The sequence below is a fragment of the Coptis chinensis genome, chromosome 5 (genome assembly GCF_015680905.1).
Source record: "Coptis chinensis isolate HL-2020 chromosome 5, ASM1568090v1, whole genome shotgun sequence".
NCBI lineage: Eukaryota > Viridiplantae > Streptophyta > Magnoliopsida > Ranunculales > Ranunculaceae > Coptis > Coptis chinensis.
The window spans coordinates 81,196,432-81,221,922 of NC_141460.1; the positions used below are offsets into that span (position 1 = coordinate 81,196,432).

Sequence of the window (25,491 nt, forward strand, 5' to 3'; positions counted from 1 at the left end):
TTGCCTTGTGATTGGTTGATGAGTGCTGGATGAATATATGTACTTATAACATCCCTGTCCATCTATCAAACAATAATTCATTAAAAATAGGAGTTCTCAATAGACTCGAACATGATAGTTGTTATCCAGTGTCGTTAATGTTTTAGAAGTTTTTATTCAATAACACACACACACACTGTAGAAGAAAGCACTCCAAACATGTCATGATGACAAATGTTAAAGAAAAACTAAGCACTCTCATGACTCAAGTAGATCCGAGCAAAATTATTGTTATGGAGAAGGTAGCAAGGATGAGACTGCTTGAGAAGAGAAGAAATAAGATTGATGAAGGTTGTGATAGGAGAATGCTCAAATGTTATTGTACCCTACTTTCACACGAGTATCAAATTTTTCGATGGTAACAATATAAAACTTAAAACTTATGACTTTATGCGTACTTTTGATCGGGATTCAAGGTATTGCTAGTTTGGCCGTCGATGTCCTTAGGTGCAAAAGTGGCCCTTAAATTGGGGGCTAGGTGAGTGGGCACCCTTGCCCATCTCCAATCTAGAATATCGTAAAAATAATCGTGGGGTTCCCAATAGATCGTAAAAATGAGGGATAACTCAAACATGATACCTCTTAGGGCATTTCTAATGGGGGTGTAAACCTTATAAATTGTAAAGTTTACACTCCTAAATTAAAAAAACTCATTCCAATGGGGTTGTATACTGTAATTAATAAGCTAATAGAGCAAGTGGGGAATTCTCCACCCGCATACAAGTTATTAAAAAGCTCGGGCATCACTTGAGAATTTAAAGTTTGTCGGACGTCACTTGGAGTGACGTCTCTATTTAAATTAAACTCAAACGCCACTCCAAATAACAATCGAGATTACAATCTATTTTTTTTTTATTTCTCTCCATTGGAAACTATAGAATGTGGATATATGTTGAATTCCTCAAAATAAATTAGGGGTTCCCATAGACTCAAACAAAAATTTACTAAAATGGGGATAACTCAAACATGATACCTCTTAGGGCATATAAATTAGTGTGTAAATGAGTTTTTAAATTTGGCAAGGTGTATACAGTGTAGTGTATTCCATAACGGGAATGCATTGGATTTCATGTCTTACCCGGCATAGCACCATTGCCAGCCTATTCTATTCCGTTTTCCATTGCAATGTTTATGAAATTAAATAAACTCAAATTATTTAAGGCTAAATCTATAAATGAGTTTTAATTTGGCAAGGTGTATATCTTTATCAAATCTGCATTGGACTTCATATCAAAGGCACCATTGCGTATTGCCATTCCATTATCGTAAAAAAGATAACAAAGTGATCCAAATATTGTTTCCCATTATCTGCGCACCATATATCTTGCGCACTGAAGACATGCTCATTATTTAATAGTTTAATTTTGGTTTTTTTCTTCGCAATGGGCAAAGAGGCCGTTGTGAGTTGTGAGAAGTGGACCAATTGAACTAATTATTTTTTAGCATATGTGGCAGACTCTCATTAATCCACGTGGGATAACTAGACGAGCGCGCCGTTTCACAACGGATCAGAACCGACACTATATAAACACACTCAGTTCACACTTGAGACTTTGACTCATTTTTTTTGGACTAAAAATGGCGATTTCTTCATCACCAGCAAAACTAGCATTTCGAGTAGCACTAATTTTACTACTTGTCTTCATTGCATTCTACGTGGGTCGTCCACTTTACTGGAAACTATCTGAAACTATACATGAAATCCACGACAACAAACAAACTGTTAAACAAGGTCTATTTTCTCTCTCTCTCTCTCTCTCTTTCTTTTTTTTTTTTTTTTTTAATTTGAGTAGTTGTTTGAAATGTGTTTATTTAGATATGGTTTGAATTTGTGTTTTAGGTATATCGAAATTTGTACTAGAAGCACAGAAAACAGTTGGGTGGTATTTTGATGAGTCAGATTCTGGGTTTATTGAAGATCAGAGTAGAGAGAAAGTTGGTAGATCGGTTAATCGAAAGCTTCTTTGAGGTGAAAAATTTTGTGTTGTTGTTGTTGTTGTTGTTTGATAGATCTGTTTGTTATGAGATTAGTGAATTTTTTTGAGTATGTAAAAATGACTAGATCTATGAAGTTAACACGCAAGTGTTGAGAAATTGGTGAAATCTAGTTGTGGTTAGACAGCTGTTTTTAGTATGAAATTAGTGCAAATTGAAGTTTATTATATGAATGATTTGATGTTGTTTCTTTGAAAATTGTTCTGTTATTAGTGATTGGAATGCTCTACATTGGTGTCATTTCTGTTTGGAACCTTTAATTGGAGCTTCATGAAAGTTTTGTTGCGAATGTAGGTTTACTTGTATAGAATTCGTGCGTCAAGTACGTCACAGATGTGGCTTTTAGTGTTACTTTGTTATACAGTTGTGGTGTGAAAGGATTAGTGAAATTTGAGGAAACAAGGTTGTTGATGATTAGTGATTACTTCTCTTAATGAGAGTTGATATATTGACTCAGCGGGCAATTTTGAATGCAATTCCTTTGACAGCTTTTACTTTTCCAAAGAAAAATGGAAGGGCTGAATGTTTGACAGTGCTGTAGTTGGTACTGAGTATTGTCTTAATGTTACTAGCCAGGCCATAAAAATGCAACCTACAGATGGAAAAGAGTGTGTAGAATTGGTTAGTGAAGGAAGATGTTGTAGATAATAAGAGCTAGAGAAATAAGATTAAGAACTGTAGTTCTATAGCACTCGAAGACTGGTTGTTGTTTCTCTTGTTATGGGGTCGGTAGGTATTAGATTTCTAGACAGCTGACTCTAAATCAGTACAGTGATAGGTCAACACTATGCTCATGAAAGGTTAGTCAATTATCTGTTCAAAGGAAGTGAGTGATACAACTAGATACCAGTTGGCTATATTGGAGTATAGAATCGGGTTAGAGTGGAACGGTGTTTGTTTGTTGGTAAATGCTAACTAAGTGTTTTCTACCTCTCTCATTTGAGGAAATTAAGGAACCTTGTAGGCAGTGATACCAATGGAACTATGTACACTTGAGTTTAATTTATTGATTCATAAACTGGTAGGGGTCTGCCTAACCCCAGCGCATTTGCAAAGAGAGAATGTAAAAAAGAAAGAAAGAACTATATAGGTAATGGGATCATACTGTAAAAAAGGGTTTGCCTATTTTAAAATCTTGGATGAGGTTAATAAGTGATTGTGTATGGTTTTCGCTTCTTGCAGTTAGAAGAGGATGTGTAAACTTCAGAGGTTTCCTATGAAATTATGTTGTTTTGTTTTTCTTAAAAAAGGAATTGCATAAAGTGGGAGTCACTTGGGCCTCTGAACCCAAATGGAAGCTAGACCAAGTTACCTTTTTGGTGTAACCCATAGTTGAATTCTTCTTCTTGATGTGTAGTTGGCTATTTGATGTCTGACATGATAACGTTAAAATCACTGCAATGTGGTCATTTATATAGGCATTCGTCTGTTATACATGTGTACTTTATTTACTTTATTATGCGAGGGAACATAGCATCACCTTACGAACTCTTCTAATTACAGACCAACTTTACAGTTCCAAATAGGACTGCAATTTTGTTGTATTGTTAGTGTAAGGATAGTCTGTGTCTTTGTGTTCTCATCTGCATTGTTACATATCTAAACATTAGTCTCGGTGTTTCACAACAGAAACTCATCTATAAAGTAGGACTATGTAGGTGGTTGTAAAAGGCTTACACCTTGTGGGCTAATGATTCATGGTTTTATTTGAAAGAAAATATAACAGAGGAGAGAAATAAGGGTAGGCATAACAAAATATAATTGTGTTCATTCGTGTTTTAAAGGTAGGGATGTTCATTCGGGTTGGGTCAGATTACCCGTACCGAAAATTTGTGTTTTTGTCAGGTTCGGGTAATCTGAAAATCTAACCGACAATTTCGGTTCGGTCTCGGGTTTGGGGTAGAAAGAGGGAAACAACTACCGAAACCTACCCTATAACCGACTGGGTCGGGTACTCTATCGATTTTGGTTTTCGGTAACCCGATTCTTCAAAACCCAAAAAAACCAGAGAACAAGAGGAGGGGGAAGATGGTGGCTCGAACTCACACCTTAACATGCGTGGAAAATGGTTGTGCTGGTGTTGTGAGGCGTGCTAATCATAAGAAGCCACTCGTATTGGTTCTGCTGGTGTTGTGAGCGTCAAGCTGTTGATATTTCTCTCCACTGAGGCGTGTTAATCAGGCAATATATCTTCTTACTACTGGTGCTCGTGAGTCATGAGTCATGAGAGTGCATTCAGGAACATCAAGACAATTGTTAAGTGTTTGGCTTATGAGCTCATTAATGCTGCCAAGGGTTCTTCCAACAGTTATGCCATCAAGAAGAAAGATGGGATTGAGCATGTTGCCAAGGCCAACTGTTGAGGGACTTTAGTATTGGTTTTATCATGTCAAAGAAATAGTAAGAGAGTTCTGTCTATTCTGTTCATTTCTTGTTTTTGGGTGGTACTTTGAGAGTTTAGTAGAGGATAAACTTCTAGTATCATTTAAGATACAAATTCACTCCATTTGCTAGTATTTTGTCCTCTTGACCTCAACGATTTCGCCATCGCCATCGTTTCCTTGGTCTCAAATTCCAAGGCTTTGAAATGGGTTCTTCAATAGCTTCAACTTCAGGTTCAGTTTTGACATTGTTATTATTTTGTCACCTAAAATTTCGTTGGGTGTTTGACGAATTTGTTTAGAGTGTTTGACAAATCTCTTGAAGAGACTGAGGAGACTTTGAGAGTCTTTTGTATTGAAAATGCTATTGCCTGTGCGATTATTGAGCTTCAATCGGGTTTTGGGGTCGGGTTGTGGAGTCGGTTTAAGGTTAAAAGTAAGGGTCGGGTTCGTGGTTTATCGGGTGCGGGTTGGTTTTTCGTCAATTTTTTATGTCAGGTTTCGGGTCCAAATGAACACTCCTAGTTAAAGGTGCATCTCTCATGTTCTTTAGTCAATTTTTGGGTAGGGGGAAATCTGACTATTGGTCGGTTTTTAGCAATTGAATTTCGTATGTTGGATATCACTTAATGCCAAATCTTATGTCTTGCACTGCGCATTCATATATTCAAGATTTCAAGTATTCAACATAAACTGATGAACAGTTTGTTACATCCTGTAATACTAGGATTAGCAAAAAAATTAGCTGCAAATTGAGAAGGTGATGTCGACTGACAAGATACCTAGTAAGAAAAAATATGCAGTATTGAGATGTTTAGAATGCTCCAAAACTGCCTAAGAGTAGGGGAGATATAGGCCTAATCTCTCTTAATTTTGTCAAAGAGTACTTGTGCAGTATTGAGATGTTTAGAATGCTTCAAAACTGCCTAAGAGTAGGGGAGATATAGGCCTAATCTCTCTTAATTTTGTCAAAGAGTACTTGTAATTTTTGAATAGGAGGTACAGTTCACTAGTTCAGAAAGCATAGTGCTGCTTTACTTTTTTCAGTGTTCTGACCAGAAACCTACTAAAGACACAATAAGTCTAGAATGCTGATAAGTAGATTAAAAATGCTTACCATTATAGGGGTTTTCTTTTTCATCAAGTTTGTAGGGTCAACGTCTCTGATACTCCAGTAGAACGAAACGGGTCTTTTATAGCTTATTTCAGTTTTTTAACTTTGGGTTAACTAGTATTACCCCCACTAGATGAGCCAATTAGGATTTTTCCCCACTAGATGGGAAATTAGGGTCTCCCCTCTAAACACATTGTCAATTTGGTTTGATCGTTAAATTTCAAATCAAACAATTGAAAATGACACAAATACCCCCACCTAATTAAAATTGAACATTTTTTTTTGAAATAATGAGGGCATTTATGTCATTTTCAGTTGTTTGACTTGAAATAACGGTCACACCCAGTTGACACAATCCAGTTGACTGTGTGTTTAGGGAGGAGACTCTAATTTCCCATCTAGGAGGAAATCCTAATTGGCTCATCTAGTGGGGGTAACACTAGTTCACCCTTCAACTTTTTAGACTGTAGATGCAACAGAAGTACTGAAGATGATGTGCTATGGTAAGACCGTAAGACATTGGTAAAAGGGATTACTTCTGATTTTTCAATATTAACCATCCTGTAATAATAATGGAGAGGTAATTGCTACTGGGCGTGTCGTGCTACCAACTTTTTAATACTGCAAAGATGTATAGCAAAAAGAACAGTTCAAAATTGCGGCCTGTCTGTGAAGCAGTCCCAGTTCCTGCAGCAAATATGTCTAGACTCCGTCACTCTTGTAGAGACCCAGGCATTGGGTCAAAATGTCTTAGCCGCAGTCTACCACATGCATCTCTGAATAAGAAATGAGCTATGAGCTAGCATAAGATATAGAATGCACATGCCTGTCTCCTACTTTGTTTTTGAAACTTTTGAAAATCCCATGTAAATCGGTTATAACACGTCAAGACGCAGGTCTGAAACACGTCAAAATATTCATGGTCATCGAGATTGGTCTGTATGATATACATATCAAAGAGTTGTTAAAAGTTTTATGGTTCATTAATCAACCCTCGTGTTGCATATGCACACCTATGTGCTTACCTTTTCGACATTTATAAGCCGGATATCATCCTTGATGTCGAGCTTCTGAGTTTCACTAGTGAAGTGCTCCACGCTCCACACTGAGTCGAGATATTCCCCTGAAGCTGGAGTATATGCTGTTTCTCCGCCCATCTTTTGTTTATGAAACGGTTTAATTAGTAATCCTATCTTGCTGACTTCCTGATGCCTAATGTAACAAACAAGATTCCATTTCATGCATGCAAGTATACGTGTAAGCCCAACATAGCATGAGGTGTGCTCTGTGAATCACACATTTCTTCCCCTTGTCGTGTTCCTAACCTACTCTGCTATATAACCACCATTTCCATCATAGGAGAAACAAGCCACATTTATAAGTTAGAATGGGTGAAGTTTCTCAACAATCCTTCAAGTTTTCAGGCAAGTCATTGCTTGCTAGTCTTGTCAATATGGATCTCTCCAGTTCATCTGAGAAAGTAATTGCTGAATACATATGGATTGGTGGGGGTACTATGGACCTCAGAAGCAAAGCAAGGACTCTTTCTGGACCAGTAAGTGGTCCTCAAAAGCTTCCCAAGTGGAGCTTCGACGGCTCAAGTACTGGTCAAGCTACCGGTGAAGATAGTGAAGTCCTCTTGTATCCACAAGCAATCTTCAAAGATCCATTCAGGAGAGGTAATAATATTCTTGTCATGTGTGATACTTATACACCTACAGGTGAACCAATTCCTACAAATAAACGTTACAACGCAGTTAAGATTTTTAATGATCCTAATGTTGCTGCTGAAGAACCTTGGTTTGGTATTGAACAAGAGTATACCCTTCTACAGAAAGATATTAAATGGCCTGTTGGTTGGCCTGCTGGAGTTTCCCCTGGTCCTCAGGGACCATATTATTGTGGCATCGGCGCTGACAGGGTTTTTGGGCGTGACATTGTCGATGCACATTATAAGGCCTGTCTTTATGCTGGAATTAGCATTTGTGGAATCAATAGTGAAGTGGCCCCAAGCCAGTGGGAATTCCAAGTAGGCCCTGTGGTAGGCATCTCAGCAGCTGATGAACTATGGGTTGCGCGGTACATCTTACAACGAGTCGCTGAAATTGCTGGAGTCATTGTGTCTTTTGACCCCGCGCCTATCCATGAAGACTGGAATGGATCAGGGGCTCATACCAACTTCAGTACTAATTCGATGAGAAATGATGGTGGTTATGAGTTAATTAAGAAGGCTATTGAAAAGCTTGGTATGAGGCACAATGAACATATTGCTGTTTATGGTGAAGGAAATGAGCGTCGCCTCACTGGGCGATGTGAAACAGCTAATTTCAATACATTCTTGTGGGGAGTTGGAAACCGAGGGGCCTCAGTTCGTGTTGGACGTGACACTGAGAAGGCTGGGAAAGGTTATTTTGAAGATCGGCGACCTGCATCCAACATGGATCCTTATATGGTTACATCCATGATTGCTGAGACCACTATCCTTTGGAAGCCATTCTAGAAATCCAGCAGATCTATTCATCTCTTAAAGTTGTCTTACCATGGCATTAGTATGAACTGTTGGCCATATTTAAGTATTGTTTCCAAGATTAATACTGTTCCCTATATCAGAACTTAATTTGTACGTAGTTCAATTTCTAGTTAGATGGTTGTGTGAAATTCTATAAGACATCTATATTTCTTTGTGCTGAAGATGATGGGCAAATATGTTATATCTATTATATTATATATACTAGATTTTTGGACCCGTTCAACGAACGGGGACCGAAAAAATCTCACAATCATTAAAAGAATGCAATCTGCATATTATAAAATTGTTGAAGATGCACAAAATACATATGAAGTAAACAATTGTGCAAATTAATACTCAATAACACATATCTTATGTCATATATGGTCATATTTAATTTCATGAAGATGGACAAACCAACTCATGCAGCACTTCAGAAGACGTAATATTACTAGAATTTTTTACCCTTCAACCTTCCATGTGTAGTTAAGATTCCCTCCAAAGCAGAATACATCAAGACATACGTTAGTGGTGTAGTATAGTTATTGTGCACTGACCTAATCTTCCTATTGATCATGAGCATAAATCTTGGCCTTACAACTTAGTAGAAATATGAAAATAGTTAAACATTTTTTTTTTTGCATGGCCAGATTATTATAGTATAGCCATAAAGTTATAGCAATCTTATAACCAAAAAAAATAGTGAATCAACAAAATAAAACTTAACTTAATCAATGCGGGAAGAACTGTAGAAGCAAACGTTAACATAAAACCCCCATCAAAATATATCAAACCAAGAACTCAATACTACAAACATTTTTTTTACAAAATAATTTCTTTCAAGTTTTCCAGAAAACGGATATTTTAAGCATTAATTTTAATTAAACTCAATATATATATTGCAACAATTGTGACGCAGAAAGGACATAATATATATATATTGTTTCCCATAGAATTGTGAAGCTATTAAAGTCCAAGGTATTCAAGTCCAAGGAAACAATTCATAATTAGAATATGAAATTTTAAGCGTCTTGTTGAAGAAAAGCAAAAAATACTGACGGAGCAAACAATATTAAACTTTTCTCTAGTTTAGATATAGCTACAAATAATACTCCTTCCTAAGATGTTAACAAATCTGCTACCCTATGTGTGTCCCTATAAAACAATGTACCCAATGGAGATGCAATTATCATGGTAACATGGCTTCTATGCTATTGAAATTCAATCAAGGACTGTGAGAAGTATACATGAATATATATATCACTGCTCCTACAAGAATATGGGTATATCATTTTATCAGATCTAGTAAGAATGGTGAGAACCAAGTGATAATGGTGCTCAAAAGGATGGTATATGGTATGTAGCATTCCAAATAATGGATGATATATAATATGTATCATCCTTACTTTGGCAGTCCAAAACTTCTAGTGAGAACCAAGTGATAATGGGGCTCAACAGGATGTTATATAGTATGTATTATCCAAAAAATGGTATGCTACATAGTATGGTACCACCCATTTTGCTCATCTTATGCGTAAACCCTAAATTTCTCACTTGATTTGGAATTTGGAGTTGGGGAATTTAGGGTGGAATTTATAGAGGCCCCAAAGGGTAGAGTTGTCAATAACGAAAATAGGGATATGAGAGAAACAGAATTGGGACGGAGTGGGTGGTTAAGTGTGAGTTTTCAAATCATGGGGGGTTCTTTACAAAGTGTACCAAACTTTGGGGGGTTTTATCTAAAAACCCCAATTTTAAATCCTGTCAGAACCTGAAAATCAAAATAATACAATTCTCATAGATCAACCATACTAAGATATATAACTTCATATTTATACATAACACAAATTACTTCTAAAACTAAAAGACAACTCATTAAATATTCAAGAAGACTTTGCATAATTTTTCACTTAGGACTAATTCTAGTAACGAAAGAGAAAAATTAAATAAAATAAATACTCCAAGCCCACTGATTGAGTTCCTCATTTCTCTCATTCTCCCCTCTATGCATACTACTCACCAACTTTAAATTGATTAGGAGCTCCTATAACAACTTACGATGGTTGCACACCATTCTATTACCCTATAGATAAATGTGTCATGGAGCAATGACTGCAAGCATGTCGTTGAAATTTTTTGGCAATTTAACTTGGTACCTGCAAGCAAACCACATACACATGATTTTCTTAGACTTGATACATTTAGCATTTTGTTTACAAAAGAGATGGTTCTCAAAAAGAAATAATCTCTATTCTTGCTTTCTCCAGTACAACAGATGGAGAAAGAGTAAATCTTTGATTAGGAGGCACATATATATACCAAATTAGGGGGCATAGTATATCTTCGATGGGGAGGCACAATAGGATGTTGTGCTATGGAATTGACTTGGTGAATTAACGACTTCTTTCCCTTCTCTTCCATTTCTCCAGTTTGTGGCAATGAAGTCACGACCTAAGATACACCCGTTAATATATTTGAGTAAGTACAATACTTTATTTCCACACATTTTAAAGTCTTTAGGGCAAATGCTTTCACTTTTCGAAAGTGAAAATAGGGAAGACATAATTGATTTTTATTCAAGTTAGATGTTTTTGGCGTTTTTTCTCGTGACTTGGTAAACTTAAAACAAATGTTAAAGCAAATTAAGACCGAGTTGTAATAGATACCCAAGTCCTTCACTTGGTGATCTAAAAAAAAAAAGGATTAGTCTAAATATTTGGTAAGTAGCAAGGGACATTGACCATGTATTTGTGTTTTTAATTAAAACATGCAAAAGCTTTTAAAAATTTATTGAATTGACTATGAACTCTCATATAGTTTTTAAGTTTGTTTGTAGTTTATAGAACAATTGCATTTTTTTTTCATGCAATCACATAGAAACATCAATAATTCCACCTTTTATGCACGTGTGGTTCCTATATTATCCATGGGAATGGTTGTATTCAAGGGTAACATGAATTCCCTTTTAGTTTCATCCATGTATAATATGCAAGCTTCCACAAAGAATACTGAAATTGCATATTCCAACAATCCAAGTAAAAAACTAAAAGTAATCTAAATAGAGGCATTCAGTATGTAACGACTTTCCATATTGCTTATTTGATCCAGCACGTGAGGTTTCACAAAAAAATTCTAACATAAAGGGACAAAACCCATTTAGCTATTCAACATTTCAAACACAACACTCAACAAAACTCATTAAACTATTCAAACATTTAAAAAACAAACAATCTCTAAGAACATCAATACTAACCTGTAGGAGTGAGAGTTGATATGTAGCCCTTCAAATATCAGTATGCAATGAAATCCAGCTCTATAAGGCTAGTATCCTTTCACAAAACTAAATTAAGCTCATATTCTTTACAAATCAAACTTTAAAAAGACTACAGAGAGAAACTTTTAGTAAAATTTCAGTTTCATACATGAACAAAACAGTCAAATTAAAACAGTAGAAAAGTAAGGGAAATTACTTGCACGTGATGATTCCACTAAATGAAAGTGACCCAGATATAACCCCCCAAACATGCAGTGGAGAAACTCAATATGAGAGTAATGGAAACCTTTGGAGAATTCCCAATGTATCCATCTTAAAGGAAGAAATAGTTAATAACAAAGTAAAGTTGTCGACATTGTAAGTAACTTGAGTTCGGTATTCAACTGGTAGTAGGAATCTGACTTGGCCATCTATGTTGCAAAAGGTGCAATTAATATTCTCAAAGTATTAAGAAAGAATAATATGAGCTACAATAAATTAAAGTATGTCACTACATATCTTATACCTATGTATAATAGTCGAAGCTTTTTGAATGATTATTCTGAATTGGTCCGACATGAAGAGACGGGTATATCAAGTAGAAATAATATAAAAGCAAAACAAAACAGAAAATATGATGATCAACAGACCTGTTTAAAAAAAATTTAACGGCAAAAGAATTGCTACAAACCATAGTAAGTGCGCATTGGTAGATCCCATAGCAAAAAAGTCAAGTCCCAGTAAATACACAAAACATTAGGTGTTGGGCCGGGGATATGTTCGAGTTGTTCCCATATGGGTTCTCCATCATATTTAGAAGCAGATGACAAAGAAATGTTAAAACCAACATTTCTCACAATGCTACTGCAGGCATGCAGTGACACTAAATTCAGTTGACTGCTTACCTGAAATATTTTGGATCAGAATCTTTAAGAAGTTACATTAAGAATATTCACCGCTAACTGTTATTTGACTTGCACATATAAGAAAAATGGATCATGAAGCAAACTTAGATGTTGGAATTGATTATAATGGTATATTTAGATTATAAAATCATGGCACACATTTTGAAATTTTTATAATCTACTTTCTGATCACCAAAACATGTATAATTTTAACTTTTGAAATAAGTGGAATCCATGATCAATAATTAAACTAAAAATGGAATTCATGCATTTTTTCTTCCTCTGAATAATGCATGCAAAAGCATCTCAAAGTTCATCCTTCAAAAGTTATGCATAAATCCCAAAACACAACTTGTGCACGATCAGGGGCGAAAAATTTGTAGCGACAATTTCTAGTAGCATCCCACCTTGATTGCAAGTCCTGGATCCGCCCCTGTGCACGATACAAATGAAATTTAATTGTAAAAAAAAAGTTCAGTGCCTCCAGGATGCTAAAGAGTTAGCATATCTTTTATTGAGCCGCCATCAACTCTTGATAAGTATAGCCATGGCATAAGAAATATATCATGATAAGTTTTTAAAAACTGGTATATGAAATCGATATTTGTAATCTTATTAACGAATAGTCTTTTCTATTACCAAGAACTCCACCCGTTCATAGCGGAAACACCGTGTTCTTCTAGTCCTTAAGTAAATTCAATGGTATAGTACACATACAAACACATAATATCAACACTAACAACAGAAATAGCAAAATCTAAGGAGATGCATGCTTTAGCTGTTAAGTAGAGGTAAGGTTAGCTAACTCATACAAAAACAAAACACCGTTGTGTAAGAAACATAGAGGCCTAGAGGGTACAATACTGAAAATGGTTAAAGCATGCATCTCCGTCAACTAATTAAGAAATCTGAAGACCTACTACATATACGTGAAAAGATTTAGGCTATGTTCGTTTGGTTAAAAGAAACCAAATTCATGGGAATTGGAGAGATAATAGGAGAAACACCACATTTGTAGGAGGAGTAGGGGTTTATCGCGATTTTTTTGGGCCTTGTTTTGGAGGAAATCAACTTCCCATTTTTCAAAAAAAAAAGTTGTTTTCCTTAAAACACCCGGAAGATATGGTGAAAATACTCCCTCTCACTCCTATAAACATGGCAATGATACTCTAATTTCTAATATAAACACGGCGGTTTAGGTGGTTAACAACTATCCACTTTCCAGGAGTCCAAATTCCGCAAACCAAACGTAGCCTTATGGCAAGAAAGATGGGAAATTGTTTTATTGAATGATGTCTGTATGGATGTGTAAGACAAATACCTATGATCAAAATGTGCTTGCAAAAATAACCAAGATATACACTTGCGCCAAGCTGTAGCAATTTGAGAGAGATGGTTATGAAATTAAGCCACTTCCATATTTTACCTGTTCTCTCATAGATCCATATTTTAAAATAAAAGAATCATATTACAATCTCAACAGAGCAATAACAATGGGTAGGAACCAACATTGAACAGACGACTTTTTAATTTTTAATGAAAGTAATATGAAAAAAATCTATGATAACAATCAAATGACAAACCTGTTTCCTAGATATGATATGAGGATCGATAGTAAAGTGAATTTTATTCATAAGCCTTCCAAGCTTATGATAGTGGAAACATCATGTTCTTCTTGTCCTTAAGTCAATTCAATGGTATAGCACACATACAAACACATAATATCAGCATTGACAACAGAAATAGCAAAATCTAAGGAGATGCATGCTTTAGCTGTTAAGTAGAGGTAATGTTAGCTAACTCATACAAAAACGAAACACCGTTGTGTAAGAAACATAGAGGCCTAGAGGGTACAATACTGAAAATGGTTAAGAAATCTGAAGACTTACTACATATACGTGAAGAGATTTAGGCTATGTTCGTTTGGTTCAAGGAAACCAAATTCATGAGAATTGGAGAGATAATAGGAGAAACACCACATTTGTAGGAGGAGTAGAGGTTTATCGCGATTTTTTTGGGCTGTTTTGGAGGAAATCAACTTCCCATCTTTCAAAAAAGAAGTTTTCCTTAAAACACCCAGAAGATATGGTAACAATACTCCCTCTCACTCCTATAAACATGGCGATGATACTCTAATTTCTAATATAAACATGGCGGTTTAGGTGGTTAACAACTATCCACTTTCCAGGAGTCCAAATTACGCAAACCAAACGTAGCCTTATGGCAAGGAAAATGGGAAATTGTCTTATTGCATGATGTTTGTACGGATGTATAAGACAAATGCCTATGATCAAAATGTGCTTGCAAAAATAACCAAGATATACGCTTGGCCAAATTGTAGCAATTTGAGAGAAATAGTTATGAAATTAAGCCGCCTCCATATTTTACCCTTTCTCTCATAGATCCATATTTTAAAATAAAAGAATCATATTACAATCTCAACAAAGCAATGCCAATGGGCAAGAACCAACATTCAACAAACGACTTTTTACTTTCTAATGAAAGCAATATGAAAAAAATCTATGATAACAATCAAACGACAAACCTGTTTCCTAAATATGATATGAGGATCAACAGTAAAGTGAATTTTATTCATAAGCTTTCCAAGCTTCAATGACACTAATGGTATACGAATGTTTCATCTCGGGATTATTGATGGTCTTCTACATAACTATTGTTGGAATACTCCCTCACCTTCTCTGCAGCAAAATCTGATATGAATAAAATAATAATAATAATAATAATAAACCAAAAAAAAAAAAAAAAATCTTAACTTTGGTATAATTTATCTCACCTATTTCCTCTTGTAGAAAGGTTAATTAACAACTGACCTCCATGCATATTTTCAAATGATCGTCCTTCCCAAAATCGATTTGGCAAGTCCTTATTAGTTATCACCACTTTCCACCTTCCCATCACTCCAATACTCAATACAACCAAAACATAAATCAACTAAGAAATAAAATATTGAAATATGAAAATTCCTAAAACTAATTGAAAATGTCATACTTAAACCAATGAACCACACAAAATGTCACACCAAATTATTTTCAATATTTGACCTACATGACATGAAATGTGAGAACCCAAACATTACACTTACTTTTTTTAAAAATTGACTTTTAGGTTGGTATTTCTGTATATAACATTAAAACATGCCATAAATTCAATGAAAATGGCAGCACTAAAGTGTCGCTCAAGAATTTACAACCAACAATGACATACTAAATTTGTAACGAAAAAGAAACCAACATATCTTTATTTAATCAAGAACAAACAATTCTATATCATGTGTGGAATACTAACATTTTTTTGTAAACTCAAGTCAAGAACTCCAATAAACTCAAATCGTACCATCCAATTTAAATTGATCAAAAGTTCACTGAAGCTGCAACACCAACAACAGTAGCAGTTTGATTAAACTACTAAAGCAATTAAACAAATAAGATAAATGATAAAATAAAGAAAATGGTGCTAATCTCACTTAATCTTATCAGTTTGTGCAGGAGTAGAGAGCTAGAGCGAGAGAAGAATATAAAGTACGTAGAACACACATAGCTACATTTTTTGCATTAATCATAGCTAATAACAACCACCATTCTGAAATAGCAAATGAAATTCCCACTGCAAACAAACAAATTAAGCATATTGGCTAATTAGTTGATAGAGATTAAGAGAATGATAAACGATATGAAATTTAACTAATTCGATAAACGTTCACATTTAGGTGGACATTACTAAATATACAAAAATCACAAACTACTATGTCTTTCACACATTTTATCAAAGACGAAGTATGCTTAGTTTGATCTATTAGTATAATTAAAGCAATTTAAGTATATAAAACAACTTCTATATTTCCCATTTCTTCCTGGTAATCTTAACAAATAATTCACACCTATATAAGATAATTTCAAAATGAGTTGTTCATCGGAAAATTTGGATCAATCTCTATATTAAGCAAATTAGATAATGAAATTTATTAATTAAAATAAAAATCAATATGTACAACCAATTTCATGTAGAGAATAAATTTTTATAACAAAGAAATTTCAATCGAAAAAATCAAATAAGGAATGAAATGAAGTAAGGTTTTAGCATCAATTCCAAGCAAGCTAAAAATTATCATATACCTTACATAAAAAAAAGTAGAGATAGTTGATTCAGCAAACAAAACAAAGAAAACAGTAAAAAACTTACCTTCCACCGTCCTCAATACGGTTTCCAAGCCTTTACTCATGTTCTCTGCAGCCTTTCATCAAACATCTTATCTGCAAAAAGTCACAATTTAAGGGGTTGTTTGTTTTTTTTGAATTCAGCATTCAGAGCCTCTTAAACTTAAGTTTTAAGCATTCAAAGGCTCAAAACTTGTTTGTTTTTTTTAAGTAGTTTAAGCATTCAGTGGTACTTTTAGCATTCAAAGATTCAAAGACCAAAATTTCTTCCTCAATCTTTGAATTCTAATACTTGAAACAAGAAAGTCCCTTCTTGCCCTTTCTTAAGAACCCAATCTTAAGAACCCATCTACTTTCCTACCTTGACTTTTATGGCTTCAAAATAAGTTCTTCAAAATTTGATGTTGGCGTCACGGGTTTTTTCATTTTTTAGGGTGAATGATATCCACTTTGTTAAAAATAGAATTACATATATATATTCTGAAAATAAACAAAATATGAAAATAAACTGTTAAAATATATTTGTGAAAACATATTTTAAATAAATTTATTTATCATTTATTTTTTTCGATAATCCATCTCTTCTCCTCAAATATAATATATATTTTGTTTAACAAAAAATCAAGTTAGTGTTTAAAATAGATAGCATGAGTAAAATTGTCCTAATGATTTATATTCAAATTTGAGCCAGGTTATTATTCTAACAGAAAACAAACATGTTTTTAGAATTCAAAGAATCAAAGATTTAGCATTCAGAGAATGAGCCATTCAAAGATTCAAAGATTCAAAGATTTATAGGCTCAGAAAAACAAACGACCCCTAAGTAAACTTCACCTTAACACCCTAAATTTACTTCAATATTTAACTTGTTTTTGTCCCGTTAACTTATATGTTACTTTTTATGTTTTACATAGGTGTCTTGTCTTAATTGCTTTTGATAGAAGTCTATCTTTATATTATGAGTTGCTAAGAAATAAAGGAGTTGATGTCAATACAATGAAGAATTGGTAAGAGGAGATTCGTTTTCAGTAGATTGAAAATGATTTTTTGTGTAATGTTGAATGGATTTGAATCAATTTTTTAATGTAGGTTAAGGATATTGGATTGTTATTATGATCCACTTGGTTGGAAAGATGGGAGTACCGGGTCGAATGATGCCGGGCGGTAAAGATTTGTAAGAATGTGAGGGATTTGGAGAGTTCTTGAACTGGGGATAGGTAATTTTTCATAGTTTAGTTACTACTATGATGTTGTGTTGGAGATAGACATTAAGAAGATGTGCTTATTTTCTGCCACTAGGAATAGAGTCATGACTGAACCTTATCTGCCTTTTCCAAGCTTCGCCATCTCGCCCTGACAAATCGCACTCCATTTTGATGAAAACCATGGCGTGTAAGCACTTCTACTATTATTTATTTGGCCGGTGATCGCTAATGTGGGGTGGTTGAAATAAGTGAGCGATTCTACCCGGCGCTGGAAGGAAGAAGATATCGGGTAGATTTGTTGTTTTGCCTGACGCTTCCATGGTGTTAAGTATTGCTTCTGGGCAAGCACGCCCACCCAACTGCTTCTCAAGGCGAGTCGGTCTTTTGCGACACTCTTTCCACCCACGCTCGACTATCAAAGAGGCGGGTGGGCTGGGCGTCTCTCTTTGGCACTGCCGCTTCCGGGGTTGGGTCAAAAACCCTTCGATGGTGGTTTTTGGGAGAATTTTTTATTTCTAAAACACTTTTGTTATTTTGTGTTTTAAAACGGTGAAACTTCTAATATTTCTCCGATATGTTTGAAATTGGCCGAAACTTTTATGTATTAGGGAGGTGATTATAATTTGAGAATAGAAGAAAGAGAATTAAACAAATCTGGAGAGGTGTTTCTAATTATTAGCACATCCTCTTTTTTAGGAGCCACTAATATTATTGGGAGTGCAAAATAGAGCGATATGGTGAGGAGAGAGAATGTGCGCGAGCTTATATATATATATATATATATATATATATATATATATATATATATATATAGATGTGCGGCCTTTCGGTTTTGTCGCGGTTGTAATTTAAGGGGTTTAATGCCGAAGCATGTTGACCAATTTACCCTTTCAATGAAGAACAAAAAGTAAGTGGTTGTCTAACTTTCTGGTACCCTTCCCATTTAAAACTTTGGCATAAAACCGGGAATATCCGCTTTATATATAAGATAAGAAGAAAAGTATGTGCCTTTCGGTTTTTTCGCGGTTGTAATTTAAGGGGTTTAATGGCGAAGCATGTTGACCAATTTACCCTTTCAATGAAGAACAAAAAATAAGTGGTTGTCTAACTTTCTGATACCCTTCCCATTTAAAACTTTGGCATAAAACCGGGAATACGGGAACTAATTGGGAAATCTGGTATCCGCTTTATATATATACGAGTATGCGAACCGTGCTATGCATTGGTGTTTTTTCAAATCTTTAAACCTGTCGCTCTAACATCTCTCTAATAGTATGATTTTTTGAATTCTAGTTATAATCTAAAAAATAATATAAAAATATTAGGAGGGGTTGAATATAATTTGAGTGACGTGAATGAAGTTTTCTAAATTATTTTAAATAATATGAAGCTAATTCTAATTTCAATAAAGTGAGAGAGTTTTTGGTAAATTGTTTAAAAAGGAGGGAGCTGATTAGAATAATTAAGGGAAGTGGTTATAAAATCATAAAATAGAGAGATTACAAATACATAGTTCGGTTGAGAAATTTTCCTCCTAAAGATCCGGTTATCATATAGTGTAGAGATATAGTTTTTTAGATTTCCTCCCTCAGCAACTTTGCCAATTAGACTTCCGCCCCTAGTTCTTCCATTATTAGACCTCCACTCCAATTTCACAGCATGACCAAGTCGGCCCTCTGTGACTGGATGTCATTTGGTTAGTGCATGTGCAATGTCAAATCTACCCCTCACCATGTAAAATTACCAAAATACCCACTGACTCTTCCAAAACCAAAATCAATCAAATTGCCACTTGGCACCATCCTGCGCATTTAATCCAACGCATACAAATATTTTTCTTAAATGACATCTACTACCCCTACTCAAGTAAAATTACCAAACTACCCTTATTCATTTTTACCTCTTCTGCCACGTGTCATCATCTTAACACACAAAATCAATGGTCGACAACACTCAATCTAAGTTGGAGTAATGTTTGGTTGCAGTCCTCTTATGAGGAGAGCAAGTGCGAATGTTGTCAGTATCAGTACCATTTCCAAGTACGCGGTTCCAGCTGGTGAGTGGCCAAATTTATTGTCGTTTTTGTGGGCAACTTATTATCAACATCACTCCAACTTACACTTAAACATTACTCCAACTTATTATTAACATCAGTTATGTGGGCCAGAAAGAACAAAAGATAAAAGAGTTTAAGCCCAACTAATTAATGATGATGTCATCTTGCATCATCTTCATCTTTTCATATAAGAACTTAAACTCTTTCTTTCAAGAACGGTAGGGACAAGATTGGTAAGAACATAAACTCTTTCTTTCAAGACCTTTTTAAATTTGATATGCCTATGAATAATGCTGATATAGATTTTATTTTTGTTTCATGTATTATTGATATTGAAAATGATATACTTGTTAAAATTCCTTTTAGTGAGGATATCTGGTTGGTAGTTAAAAAAGTGGACTCTCTTAAAGCCCCTGGACCTGATGGGTTCCAAGGGGTTTTCTTCCAAACTGCTTGGGATGTGGTTGAACCAGCAATTATTGACTGTGTCCAGGATTTTTTCTATAATGGTGTCTTAAACCCCAAGTTCAATGAAACTTTTATTTCTTTAATTCCCAAAATTTCCTCTCCTAAACATATTTCAAAATTTAGACCCATCAGTCTTTGCAATTTTCTTTATAGAATTATTTCAAAACATTTAGCTAATAGATTAAAGTGTCATATTCATAAAATAGTGTCCCCTTTTCAAGGGGCTTTTGTTAAATACAGAAATATAGGGGATAATATAGGCCTTGCTAGTGAAGTGTTTCACAACATGGAGAACATTTATCAGAAAAAGGAAGGTTGGGTAGCTTTAAAACTTGATATGGCTAAGGCTTATGATAGAGTAGAGTGATCTTTTCTAAATAATATTTTTGAAAAGCTTGGTTTCTGTGAAAAATGGAGAACCTTTATTAATCAATGTTTATCTTCTATTTCTTTCAAAGTGCTCCTTAATGACTCTCCCTTGGAACAGTTCTTCCCTCAAAGGGGATTGAGACAAGGGGATTCATTATCTTCTTATATTTTTATTCTTTTTTCTGAAGCTCTCTCTAGCTCTCGCATGATTAATAAAGTTGACTATGATCATGCTATACATGATATTAAAATTAGGAAGAATGCTCATCCCATTGCTCATTTATTATATGCTGATGATTTAATGTTTTTCACTAAAGCCTCTTTAAGTACGTGAAGCAGATGTTCTTAAAGGTATTATGCACGAGTATTGTTTGGCCTCTAGCCAAAAGATTAATTTTGATAAATCTAGTATCTATTTTAGTAGGAATGTGCATGCTAAACATAAGAAAGTTTTGAGAAAATACTAGAATATGAGAGAATTTTCTAATAAAGATAAGTACCTAGGGGTACCTATTTTACTCACTAATAGCAAGAAAGCTGATTTTGATTACTTTGTGGATATTGTACATAATAAGATGGCAAAATAGTTTTGATCCCAAGATGGCAAAATAGTTTTGATCCAAGCTGTAGCTCAAGCTACACCCCTTTATGCCATGATCTTGTATTCCCTCCCTGTATCTGTATGTGGCAATATGAATAAAGTGTATAGGGAGTTTTGTTGGCATGGGCATGATGAATCTACGAGTATCCACACTGTTGAGTGGGATAAACTTTGCAAGCCTAAGTCCCTTGGGGGACTAGGTTTTAGGAAATTTTCTGATATGAACAAAACTCTGTTGTCCAAATAGAGTTTGAGAGCTTTAAAGGATAAGAATTCCATCTAGTTTAAAACTTTTCATGTTGCTTATGCGAAAAAAGGTATTAGGACAAAACAAAAGTTACCATCCAATGTTTCTTACTTCTGGATAGGGGTCAATAAAAGTTTTGATCTGGTGCATTAATGGTCTATCTGGACAATCGGGGATGGTGCTCATACCTCTGTTTTTAGTGATCCTTGGCTTGTAAAAGGAGATTGAGGACAGACTAATTGTGGGCCAGATACCCCTTTTTTTGCCGACTAAATCATTTCAGATTAAATGTCTTGACCTGATCTAATTACGGCTCAAGGACATTGACCCGTTTCACTAGCCGTTTTTTAACTTCCCAAATTCCACTTTTATCCTTTGTGCTTGTATCTGGCCCACAATCAGTCTGTCCTCAATCTCCTTCTTTTCTTCGCCAAATACTCTTTCTTAATTAGATTTACGATTATACTCGCTAGGGTTTCAAAATGGATGAAAAGGATGTCTCATTTCCGATGGATTCAATGTTGGCGGAATACGTCGAAGACCCGATACAGCTTTACGTTGGGGAGGTGTTGGATAACGATTTTATGAATTGTTTACATGAAGAATACGAAGAGTTGGAGAAAGAAGCAACTTCTCATGTGTGAATTAATTTTCTACGCGCTTAAGAGCAAAAAGTCTTCTAAGCCCATCTCCACTGTCTTCTCAACCATTGATTAACTCTAGTTAATTAAAATCTAACTAAATATTTATTTCGTTCTCTCCAAATCATTTCATTTTTTTATCTACAAATCTTTCGCTTTTTTTATGTTTTTCAAATCTTTCATTATTATATCTTTCCAAAAAATGAAAACTCACAAATAAATTCGTTTCTTATGTCTTATGTATTCACTTCGTCCATTAATATCTATCGATAAGAAAAACTCTTAAATCTCATTATAGCTCTTAAAAATTTGCTAACATAAACACAATTAAAAATTGCATCTCGTCTATTACAAACCAAAATATTGATGATAATAAATAGCCAATGAAATCAGAATTTGTAAGTTTTTTTTAGAACATTTTCTTTTGTGAGATAGTTTGTTTTTTTTTCCAATGCCAAAGCTGAAAACGGGGAAGGAAAGAAATAAGAGGGATAGAAGAATATATTTTGAGTCTCATGATCTCACCTAATACATTTTCTTTTATGGAAACAAAAAAAAAAATTGAAAGATTTGTGGAAAAAAGATTGGATTATGATTTAGAGTGAGATAAATATTTATTTATATTTTTGTTAACTAGTGTAAACAATATCATAACGTTTGATTATATATAATGAAACACTATATTTTGACATTACGTGAGAGGGAATATCTATTCTGGTACATATTGAAAATTTGATTAATTGTCGAGGGTATTTTAGTCATACAAGTAAATTGAGAAAGGGGTGCAATTCACATCACCTTTTCTAACTACTAATTCGCATTCCGTCCGATCTCACTTAACATATTTTATCGATTGGAAAAAATTGAAAGTACGATGTATTTTTGGGCAAGAAAAAAAAAATTGTATTTGACGTAAAAAACAACAAAATACGTTGTATTTTTAGGCTATTATGTCCTTTTTTTTTAAAGATTTAATTTAAAGATTTTAATAATAATAATAACACAGCCATGTGTGGGACCTGCATGTGGGCCCACAATATAATTATCTGTTTAAAATTTTTGTTTGGAATTTTTAAATGTTGAAATTTCGTTTGGTATTTTTAAATTTAAAACTGTCAAAATTTAGGTGAAGGACAAAATAATAATATGTAAATTTCTATAGGGACAAATTTGGAAAGAAAAAAGTGACCAAGAGTCACACATAAAAAATTATTAAGTACTATGTACTGTAGCCTATAGGTGGAGGTGGGATTTTTAAAGTAGTAAAGATTTATGAGTTTTCTATGAAAGACGTACTATTAAGGATCTTAAGATATATGCCATAGGGATTTGGTATTGGAATTTTCTTATGATTGGAGAAAGAACTGAACCGTTGAAATTGAATCTTCTGGCAGGGTCTGGAGTCCTCTTTTGGTTTTTATTATTGTATCTAATTAATGTCTAGGATGTTGACGACACACTTAACTCATATTCCTCTTTTATGTTTTCTTGTGCATCCCTCACAGATGATGCTTCTGTATGCGTTACCTACAGATGGTTCCTCCATAGTTTGAGTTAATATGAAGAAGATCTAGATTTGTAATATTACTTGTAAAGCAATGCAGCTCTTTGATTATCTATTGTGACTCTAAGTGATGTTTTGCATTCTTTGGCTACTAGTAAACTACATGAAACTTTTAGCTTTTTGAAGCTAGGAAAAGGAAGACCTGTTGTTGATCTCCCTCGTTTTATTGCTCAATTAATTTTGTTTGCACAATGTTAATTTGGAGGTGTCAAAGTTATATACATTATTTGGATTTGATGGGATAAAAGTGCAGAATCTGTCTAGTGGCACATAAACAGTGAAGATACTTAAATTTACATAAATTTAGACTGTCATTTTTTTTTACTTCAATCCTTCCGAAAAAAATATCATCGCCATTTGTTTGACGAATTTCCTCAGAGAATAAAACAGTGGCATCCTATTCAACTTGATTCTCCGCAAAGTGTAAGTTTTTGGTTGTTTGGGATTGAAACAATTTCACCGAGAATAGTCAATAGGCCAGTAATGTTATTCCATTAAGTACTTCTTTCTTCGCCTCATTTGTCTGCACGTCTTCTATTCAAAATAGCATAAGTCTCTAGCTTCTATTATATTTAGAACCAATGAAATCCAACAAATATTTTACTAGAGTGCACCTTGCCATAGCTGCATTTATCATGTTAAGGATGTATTCTAATGCCCTGAGATGATACACATTCTACAAGCAATCCAAAAGAGCTCTAGTAACTAGGCATTCCCAAAACAATTGTGGGGTAGTTTCCTTCTATTGCTTAAAATCTGCATCTTGAAGGTAAGTGTTTAACTTTTTTCTTAACTTCATCATTAGCAGCCACTACCTTCTGCAATATCTTCCATGTAGTGCACAATACTAGCCCAAACCTATCGAATCCAACCAGCTAATGTAGTTATCTTCTTTATAGCTTCACAGTGTGTGCATACCTTAATCAACAATACAAATAATGAACTGATGATGGATATCACTGTTTTATGTTTAAAACACCTTTTTAGTCTTGCACTAATGGTATGTATTAATGGTTTATTTGTTAGTTTAAAAGTCACATCTCATATGTAGGTAGAAACCCATGAGGCCATGAGAAACATAGGTGAAGGACATATATGAATCTATTAAAATACTAATCCGTGAGCATATGCAAACTCTTGAGTTGGGTTCACAAAAGGGGCACAAATTGTCACTTGGTTACTGGCTGTTTGTATCTCTCTCCTCCCCCCGCTCCCCTCTCTATTTTTCCTTTCTTCCAGCCTTCTCTCGTCATCTTCCTCCTTTCATCTCCTCCCTTGCTACGCTCATGCCCCCACTGCTATGTAGTTATTCTAGTAATATAAGTAAAAGGTGGACCACCTATTTTTTCCTTCAAAACAAACACATCCCATTGCAAATGACAAAAGTACCCCCGACTCATCTATTTAAATATTCTTTTTTCCGTTTCTCTGAAGATCTATGCAGCCAAAAAACCAAAAAAAAAAGGTAGTATTCTATCTCGATCATATCTATCTAATAATAAATCCAAAACCTAGAGTACGCCACTATTTCACTATTGCGGGATTGTAGCTGAGGTTGCGATCTTTATAATAGTTTAGATTTGTAGAAAGAAAGAGACAGAGACTATAAAGTAAGGAGCAATGAAGAAAAGGAAAAAAACGAAAGTGTATCTTTTTCCAAGGTAAAAATAGGCTCAAAATATTAATAATATTTTTCAACTTGTTATAGTTATAGTTATAGTTATTTGAATTTTATTTACTTACGTTTGCTATGATATTGTTTTGCAGGAGTTATAATGTTTTTTTCCTCTCAAAATAACAAGTTACCTTATTTCTATTAAAAACCTTCTTATTATTTCTGACTAATGCTACAAAGCCTCTATTTGCATTTTCTCAGTCGTCAAACAAACGCTCGGGCCGGGAAAAAATGTGTTTGGTTGGTTTCTGTTTATATGTCCTCATTTCTTCTCTTCTCTTCATCCCTCTCCCT

General features: G+C 34.5%; 3 long non-coding RNA genes and 1 pseudogene across 4 annotated transcripts; 2 read left to right on the forward strand and 2 right to left on the reverse strand.

The window, feature by feature from the left end:
* Positions 1-1,594: 1,594 nt before the first annotated feature.
* On the forward strand, positions 1,595-2,232 carry LOC147499253 (uncharacterized). The gene is made up of 2 exons (XR_015195764.1): positions 1,595-1,771; positions 1,880-2,232. It is a non-coding gene; the product is annotated as an uncharacterized LOC147499253 (long non-coding RNA).
* A 4,288-nt stretch (positions 2,233-6,520) lies between these two features.
* Positions 6,521-8,220, forward strand: LOC147499254 (glutamine synthetase cytosolic isozyme 2 pseudogene; annotated as a pseudogene). Its single transcript, XR_015195763.1, has one exon. The product of XR_015195763.1 is annotated as a glutamine synthetase cytosolic isozyme 2 pseudogene (transcript).
* Positions 8,221-9,890: 1,670 nt separating this feature from the next.
* LOC147499255 (uncharacterized) lies at positions 9,891-12,836 on the reverse strand. The gene is made up of 2 exons (XR_015194448.1): positions 11,292-12,836; positions 9,891-10,194 (listed from the first exon to the last, which is right to left on the reverse strand). It is a non-coding gene; the product is annotated as an uncharacterized LOC147499255 (long non-coding RNA).
* Positions 12,837-15,384: 2,548 nt separating this feature from the next.
* LOC147499256 (uncharacterized) lies at positions 15,385-17,613 on the reverse strand. The gene is made up of 4 exons (XR_015194554.1): positions 17,515-17,613; positions 16,397-16,467; positions 15,681-15,820; positions 15,385-15,584 (listed from the first exon to the last, which is right to left on the reverse strand). It is a non-coding gene; the product is annotated as an uncharacterized LOC147499256 (long non-coding RNA).
* Positions 17,614-25,491: the final 7,878 nt, after the last annotated feature.